The sequence below is a fragment of the Coregonus clupeaformis genome, unplaced genomic scaffold (genome assembly GCF_020615455.1).
Source record: "Coregonus clupeaformis isolate EN_2021a unplaced genomic scaffold, ASM2061545v1 scaf2866, whole genome shotgun sequence".
Taxonomy (NCBI): domain Eukaryota; kingdom Metazoa; phylum Chordata; class Actinopteri; order Salmoniformes; family Salmonidae; genus Coregonus; species Coregonus clupeaformis.
The window spans coordinates 4,065-12,792 of record NW_025536320.1 but is presented as its reverse complement, the minus strand read 5'-3'; the positions used below and the strand labels follow the sequence as shown (position 1 = coordinate 12,792).

The following is an 8,728-nucleotide window of genomic DNA, read 5'->3' as shown; positions in this document are numbered from 1 at the left end:
CAAAAGACGAGCTCCACGAACAGCCGTCTCCTTCGCTGGAGTCTCATATTGCAGGAGTCTTCCCCCTTGAAATCAGACATATCTGCGGTAAGGACAACTTGGTTGCTGATTGTCTTTCAAGGGTGGGCAGTCAATACGTTTTGTGTTTTGTGTTTAGCCAGTGTGTAGCCCTGGCTCACAATTTATTTTGACTGCACGTTTTGCTGTTTTGGAGATGAGTTTTGTTTTGGTTGAGAGTTATAGAAATTTACATGATTTTACCTCTGTTTTAGGCAACTATATATACAAAAAATATAAAAGATTATACGAAAAAAAAGTGGCTGTTTTGTCTTGTTTCTTTTGAAGGAGGCTACGCATTTAAGTTGATCATATTGTGGGATGGAAGTTACTTTCTGTTGGTTGTGAGCAAACTTGTCCAACAAAAATATAAGATATATTTGTTGTCTTAAGTGGGAAGGTGTTACAGGCTTTGGTTTTTCCATTTCTATTTTGAGGTTAGACGTTAGCTCATTTAGCATGTGGTGCGCACCGATTGGTGTCACCTCGTTAGTCAGTAGGTGTTACACCTGTGCTGGCTTGTCCATCTCGTTAGTCGAAGGTGTTGGCCCAGGTGATATTTAAGAGTGGCTGGCCCAGCACTCCAGTTGTGTTGAGAGTAAACACCTTTAGATGTTTCTCTCTATTTGAGATCTAGAAAACATCCCTTTGTCTGATCTTCCCTGATTTCATTTTGCTCCACTTTTTGGAGCAAAAAGGGTTTTCTTTTGTTTGGCTCTTCTTGGGCAATTTTAGTGGGCGCTCATGGTGGGTGTCTTCTAGGTTCCAGTTGTTGTTGCTAGTCAACTTCCAGTGGACATCTCCATGAGTGTTTTTCAGAACCCCTCCTAAAAAGCACTGGTTTCTTTTTGGTTGTGGTCAGTGACTCTTTGTTAGTTCCCCTTCTATTTGATCTACGTTATTTGTTTTTTTTGCTGGGGAATATAAAATTGGTTCTGGATTCTGGATGGCCAGATTGCTAGCAAGAATTACAAGAAACTGCCATGTGGGGAATTGTAAGTGGCTTGTTTCAGCTTGATTCATCTTGTTATTGATACCATGTCTTGTTTTGACTGATTTCATGTCAGTAATATGGCATTCGCTAGCTATCTAACCAAAAACAGTAACTATGTGTTTGTGTCATTGTTCAAATGTATTTTCATTCAAACATTGTTGACAGCATGAAATATAACTTACAATCTAAGCCAACCCCGTCAGTTATGCCCCATGGTTGCTCATAGATTTTGTTGTTGAACAACGAACCTCTGTTTCATATTTTCATGTTCATTTAATTTTAAAGTATGCATTAAGGTGTCTAATATAATATACTTGTCAAATGAATGTAGACCTTAAATGCATTTCTGTATCTTCCAACGTCTTTTCAATGGAGTAGTACCAAAATGAATGTGAAGAGGCTTCAAAACAGCACCCCCTGTCAGTTGTCTACGTTTAATACATATCGTTGATAGAAACCAGTCTTTATTAGGAAAGTTATAGCAGTACAATAATTGACCACTAGATGGTGATCTTGGTATGTCATCTGTGAACATGTCACCAGACCAAGGGGCCCGTTCAGCAGGATGCAACGTTGACGAACATTCAGATAGAAATATGCTCTGTAGTAAAAAAACATGCGCCTCTGACGTGTAGAATAAGGAATCATGTCCGCTTTATTGATATCATTTCTATCTGCAACTTTTGGCTTCCGTATGTGGCCAGAGGCTTTTCGCAAATTGTCTCCTCCCATACATCTGCACTGATAGATTGGCTTCACAGGTGAAAACAATATGGTGGAAGGAAGCTCATCATTAGGCTGGCTTAGCTTTCACCTGGTCACTTCTTTCAGATCAGGGAAGGAGAGGAAACATTTTTAGACGATTGAGAAAGAGCCCAAATGTATTGGATTAGTGTAGTGTTGTTGTTGAATTAGCTGTAGCTCCTCAAGGTCACACGGATGTTTATCACAGGAGGTTGGTGGAACCTTCATTGCGGATGACGGGCTTGCAATGGCTGGAGCGGAATGGTATCAAACGCATGGTTTCTATGTGTTGATGCCATTCTATTTGCTCTGTTCCAGCCATTATTACTAGCCGTCCTCCCCTCAGCAGCCTCCACTGATGTATATACTTTTACATGAATCATACATGAATCTCAGACACACCATGCCTAAGGCTGTCTCTCTGATATCTGAGGTCATTGCCACCTGTCCTACTGTAGTCAATGATTAGTCCCAGTTAGTTTAGTAACAAAATCATAAACACTTTTCATAACTGATGGTGGTTTATGACCCAACCCTTCATTCTGGTGATGTCACCACAAAGAGGTTAAACAGATATGAGTTAAAATGGAAACAGTAACATTCACACTATCCATAAGTGGCAGAGAAGTGTCTTGTCCTTCTAGATTCCATGTTAATATTAAATAAAGTATAAAACAGAGAGGTGTCTTGTCCTTCTAGATTCCATGTTAATATTAAATAAAGTATAAAACAGAGAGGTGTCTTGTCCTTCTAGATTCCATGTTAATATTAGATCAAGTATAAAACAGAGAGGTGTCTTGTCCTTCTAGATATCATGTTAGATAAAACAGAGTACAGAACAATAATGTACTAGACAGGAAATGTCTTTAATCTAGGTTGAATGATTTATTAAAATAGCAGGACATAGTCATTGTTTATGTTCAGTATGATAAAAGCAAAAGAAGCAAACATACAGTATATCTGAAACATATAGTCATTTCAAATGTATTTAGTATTGTAAAACAACAGTAATTGATTGACAGCGGCTATTGAATGATATACCCCTATTATACAACTCATTGTTCGACATATTCATAAATGATTGTGTCAGCTTGTGTAGCGGACATGTGTCGGTCATGATTGGTTGCTGATGGTCACGTGATGAGGTAGCCCCGCCTGCAACTTCAAAATCAGTGTCTCGGCCCAAAAGGGAATTTCCTAACTAAGAGGTTGTTTTCTCCCCTTGGAGACTCAGGTTCAGATCAGTGTGTGTGTGTGTGTGTGTGTGTGTGTGTGTGTGTGTGCGCACGTCTGAATGTGTGTTTGTCTCCTACCTGTAGTTCAGAGTACCATTCTACCAAATCACACCAGTCTTCAGACCATCATTAACATAAAGTAGATTAATCAGCAGTGCAGATAAATTACATAATTTACATTTTAGTCATTTAGCAGACGCTCTTATCCAGAGCGATTTACAGGAGCAATTAGGGTTAAGTGCCTTGCTTAAGGGCACATCGATAGATTTTTCACCTAGTCGGCTCGGGGATTAGAACCAGCGACCTTTCGGTTACTGGCACAACGCTCTTACCCACTAAGCTACCTGCCGCCCCAAAAAAATTACTCTTTCTCACAGATCCATTGTTGTGAAAATGAACACTTATAATCCCTCCATACTCTTTGGCCTGGTGACATGTAATAGATTTCCACACAGTTCTCCACTCCACCACCACCAGGCTCTCCACTCCTCCAATAGCTGCAGTAGAAACAACAGAGTTAGACTAGCCACTCTCTCAGAACCTAGAGTATGAACAACACAGAGAATCAGTCCTACTCCTTACACTGTGGTCAGTGTTATCAGAGCAGTAGTCTCTTACCTTGGGGTGGTCAGTGTTATTAGAGCAGTAGTCTCTTACCTTGGGGTGGTCAGTGTTATTATAGAGCAGTAGTCTCTTACCTTGGGGTGGTCAGTGTTATTATAGAGCAGTAGTCTCTTACCTTGGGGTGGTCAGTGTTATTAGAGCAGTAGTCTCTTACCTTGGGGTGGTCAGTGTTATTATAGAGCAGTAGTCTCTTACCTTGGGGTGGTCAGTGTTATTATAGAGCAGTAGTCTCTTACCTTGGGGTGGTCAGTGTTATTAGAGCAGTAGTCTCTTACCTTGGGGTGGTCAGTGTTATTATAGAGCAGTAGTCTCTTACCTTGGGGTGGTCAGTGTTATTAGAGCAGTAGTCTCTTACCTTGGGGTGGTCAGTGTTATTATAGCAGTAGTCTCTTACCTTGGAGTGGTCAGTGTTATCAGAGCAGTAGTCTCTTACCTTGGGGTGGTCAGTGTTATTAGAGCAGTAGTCTCTTACCTTGGGGTGGTCAGTGTTATTAGAGCAGTAGTCTCTTACCTTGGGGTGGTCAGTGTTATTATAGCAGTAGTCTCTTACCTTGGGGTGGTCAGTGTTATTATAGAGCAGTAGTCTCTTACCTTGGGGTGGTCAGTGTTATTATAGAGCAGTAGTCTCTTACCTTGGGGTGGTCAGTGGGGTGCCGTCCACCCATTTCCAGGTCCCCTCAGTAACAGAGTGAGTCAGACCAATCCAGACATAACTGACTGATTCAAACCCATTGATGAATGCCTGTTGTGGTGGCACAGAAAACACATTGTTAATAATACATGATGGACAAATAAATACAGTAGTTCTCTCTGTCTCTCACCTGTTCCTCTTCACTGTTAATGATCACCAGGTCTGCTCCTCTCTCCAAACAGTCCTGTCTACTCTCAGTCCAGGATTTCCTCTCAGTAGACAGATAGTAACAGCTGCTGCCAAACCTTCTCCATCCTTCAGGACAGGACCCTAGAAGTTTGAAATTTTTACTATCTTTGACACTCGAATGTTACAAAAAAGAATGTATGAAAAATAAAAAAAGAACATGACATAGAAAAGTAAAACTATTTAAATAAAATATTCTAATAAACTCTTCCAATGAGCTGATTGAGATGTCACCTTGCAGCTTTAGGTAATAATTCAAATGTTCTAGGGATTTCACAGAGCAATTGTTTCTGTGAATTGCCTGTTTGCCTATAGCTTTTACACTGAACAAAAATATAAACGCAACATGCAACAATTTCAAAGATTCTACTTAGTTACAGTTTATAAGGCAATCAGTCAATATTGCCCCACTACACATCAATGGCTATGCAAAGTTGCTGGATATTGGCGGTAACTGGAACACGCCGTTGCACACGTCGATCCAGAGCATCCCAAACATGCTCAATGGGAGACATGTCTGGTGAGTATTCAGGCCTTGGAAGAACGGGGACATTTTCAGATTCCAGGAATTGTGTACAGATCCTTGCTACATGCAGATGAGCTTGCCTGAGACGATTTCTGACAGTTTGCGCAGAAATTATTTGGTTGTGCAAACCCACAGTTTCATCAGCTGTCTGGGTGGCAGGTGAAGAAGCCAGATGTTGAGGTCCTGAGCTGGCGTGGTTACACGTGGTCTGTGGTTGTGAGGCCGTTTGGACGTACTGCCAAATTCACTAAAACGACATTGGTAGAGAAATGAACATTCAATTATCTGGCAACAGCTCTGGTTGACATTCTTGCAGTCACCATGCCAACTGCATGCTCCCTCAAAACATGTGAAGAGTCGTCGTTGTCGGGTGAGGTTGTCTCTCTCTCTGGCGGGCGGTAAGCTTAGCTTATATGGCTTATACATAGTTTGGGCTTTGTCGAGTAAAGCTTAAACTATGTATTTAGATTGTAGTTAGGTATTGTAGGTAGTTATCGTGGGTTGTTGTATGTAATTATTGTAGGTTAGTATTGTATTCGGCTGAGCCCGGTGAAGCACGAATCTAGCTAACCCACTACCTGGACTAGCTAGCGGGTAGCTACTGGTAACTATTAGCAACTGTGGATAGTTGTTTCACGCCTGAGAGTACCTGTAATTACGCCAGCTAGCTGCCTACAATAATTACATACAATAATGCCTACCATTCAGCTGTTTTTCTAACCTCATTGTCTGAAGCGTTAGTGGCTACTGTGCTTGAAATTTAGCTAGCTTGTTGCTACCTGGATAGCTACTAAACAATAGCTGGAACGACCTAGCGAACAGACGCGAACTGGCTGAGTCAATTCAGTGGCTAGCTTTGCACTTGGCTAGCTAACAGTAGCTGCTAGGGGTAAGTTATAACCTACATTTGTGTTTTGTTTTTACATACTGGTAGACAGAGTCGTTCAAGGGAATTCAGGACATGGGTGACTAGTTAACGTTAGCTTGGCTCTCTCTGTGTGTTCGTGCCGTGGGAGGAGGGGTTTCTTCGGTCTGAAAGTAATGGCTAGCTAGTATGCTAACTATTCTAGCTAACTAACTGGCTGAATAAGTTGACAACGGACTCGCTCAAGCTGTCGGGACTAACTCACAACGTTAGACACGGACACGAATGATCTGCTTGGCGTGTTGACACACTGATGGTTTGTTGTGGCCGAGTATTGGTGCTAAACCGTGTTGTTGGAGTCTGGCATGCTAGTTGGCTGTGGCGTCATATGACTAGGTGCCCTGGACGATTTTCACAGAAGAATACTGTACCAAGTTAGCTAGCTGAATAAACTAAGTTAGTCTATTCCTAGAAAACATTGAACCGCTGTAGTTTACAACAATTATAGTTTGAGGTGGAAGTTGGGAGAGTTATATTTGGGTGTTCCAGTGAAACGTAAGTGAGGGAGGCCCCGCTCTCTCCTTTCCCAGATGTTTAGTTCATTTCATTCCGATCTCCTTTGCATTATTGTAGAAATTTTCTGTAGCCTGTCAACTATGTGTCTGTCTATCCCTGTTCTCTCCTCTCCGCACAGGCTATACAAAACGCCTCACACCACGTGGCTGCTGCCTCTCTAACCTGGTGGTCCCTGCACGCACCACCCACGTGGAGTTCCAGGTCTCAGGCAGCCTCTGGAACTGCCGTTCTGCTGCCAACAAGGCAGAGTTCATCTCAGCCTATGCTACCCTCCAGTCCCTTGACTTCTTGGCGCTGACGGAAACATGGATTACCACTGAAAACACTGCTACTCCTACTGCTCTCTCCTCGTCTGACCATGTGTTCTCGCATACCCCGAGAGCATCTGGTCAGCGGGGTGGTGGCACAGGAATCCTCATCTCCCAAGTGGACATTCTCTTTTTCCCCTGACCCATCTGTCTATCTCCTCATTTGAATTCCATGCTGTCACAGTCACTAGCCCATTCAAGCTTAACATCCTTGTCATTTATCGCCCTCCAGGTTCCCTTGGAGAGTTCATCAATGAGCTTGACGCCTTGATAAGTTCCTTTCCAGGGGATGGCTCACCCCTCACAGTTCTGGGTGACTTCAACCTCCCTACATCTACCTTTGACTCATTTCTCTCTGCCTCCTTCTTTCCAGTCCTCTCCTCTTTTGACCTCACCCTCTCACCGTTCCCCCCCTACTCACAAGGCAGGCAATACGCTTGACCTCATCTTTACTAGATGCTGTTCTTCTACTAATCTCACTGCAACTCCCCTCCATGTCTCTGACCACTACTTTGTATCCTTTTCTCTCTCGCTCTCCTCCAACACTACTCACTCTGCCCCTACTCAGATGGTAATGCGCCGTCGCAACCTTCGCTCTCTCTCTCCCGCTACTCTCTCCTCTTCCATCCTATCATCTCTTCCCTCTGCTCAATCCTTCTCCCTCCAATCTCCTGATTCTGCCTCCTCAACCCTCCTCTCCTCCCTTTCTGCATCCTTTGACACTCTATGTCCCCTATCCTCCCGGCCGGCTCGGTCCTCCCCTCCTGCTCCGTGGCTTGATGACTCATTGCGAGCTCACAGAACAGGGCTCCGGGCAGCCGAGCGGAAATGGAGGAAAACTAGACTCCCTGCGGACCTGGCATCTTTTCACTCCCTCCTCTCTACATTTTCTTCATCTGTTTCTGCTGCTAAAGCCACTTTCTACCACTCTAAATTCCAAGCATCTGCCTCTAACCCTAGAAAGCTCTTTGCCACCTTCTCCTACCTGCTGAATCCTACTCCCCCTCCCCCCCTCCTCCCTCTCTGTGGATGACTTCGTCAACCATTTTGAAAAGAAGCTTGACGACTTCCGATCATCGTTTGTTAAGTCAAATGATACTGCTGGTCCTGCTCACACTGCCCTACCCTATGCTTTGACATCTTTCTCCCCTCTCTCTCCAGATAAAATCTTGCGACTTGTGAAGTCCGGCCGCCCAACAACCTGCCCGCTTGACCCTATCCCCTCCTCTCTTCTCCAGACCTTCTCCCTTACCTCACCTCGCTCATCTACTCATCCTTGACCGCTGGCTATGTCCCTTCCGTCTTCAAGAGAGCGAGAGTTGCACCCCTTCTCAAAAAACCAACACTCGATCCCTCTGATGTCAACAACTACAGACCAGTATCCCTTCTTTCTTTTCTCTCCAAAACTCTTGAGCGTGCCGTCTTTAGCCAACTCTCTTGCTATCTCTCTCAGAATGACCTTCTTGATCCAAACCAGTCAGGTTTCAAGACTGGTCATTCAACTGAGACTGCTCTTCTCTGTGTCACGGAGGCTCTCCGCACTGCTAAAGCTAACTATCTCTTCTCTGCTCTTGTCCTTCTAGACCTGTCTGCTGCCTTTGATACTGTGAACCATCAGATCCTCCTCTCCACCCTCTCCGAGCTGAGCATCTCCGGCGCGGCTCACTCTTGGATTGCGTCCTACCTGACCGGTCGCTCCTACCAAGTGGCGTGGCGAGAATCTGTCTCCGCACCACGTGCTCTCACCACTGGTGCCCCCAGGGCTCAGTTCCAGGCCCTCTCCTATTCTCGCTATACACCAAGTCACTTGGCTCTGTCATATCCTCACATGGCCTTTCCTATCATTGCTACGCAGACGATACACAACTAATCTTCTTTCCCCCTTCTGATAACCAGGTGGCGAATCGCATCTCTGCATGTCT

At 44.1% G+C, this 8,728-nt stretch overlaps 1 long non-coding RNA gene across 1 annotated transcript; it reads right to left on the bottom strand.

Annotated features, from left to right (window-relative positions):
- Positions 1-3,324: 3,324 nt before the first annotated feature.
- On the bottom strand, positions 3,325-4,704 carry LOC123489208. The gene is made up of 3 exons (XR_006660482.1): positions 4,476-4,704; positions 4,287-4,396; positions 3,325-3,527 (listed from the first exon to the last, which is right to left on the bottom strand). It is a non-coding gene; the product is annotated as an uncharacterized LOC123489208 (long non-coding RNA).
- Between the last annotated feature and the right edge of the window lie 4,024 nt (positions 4,705-8,728).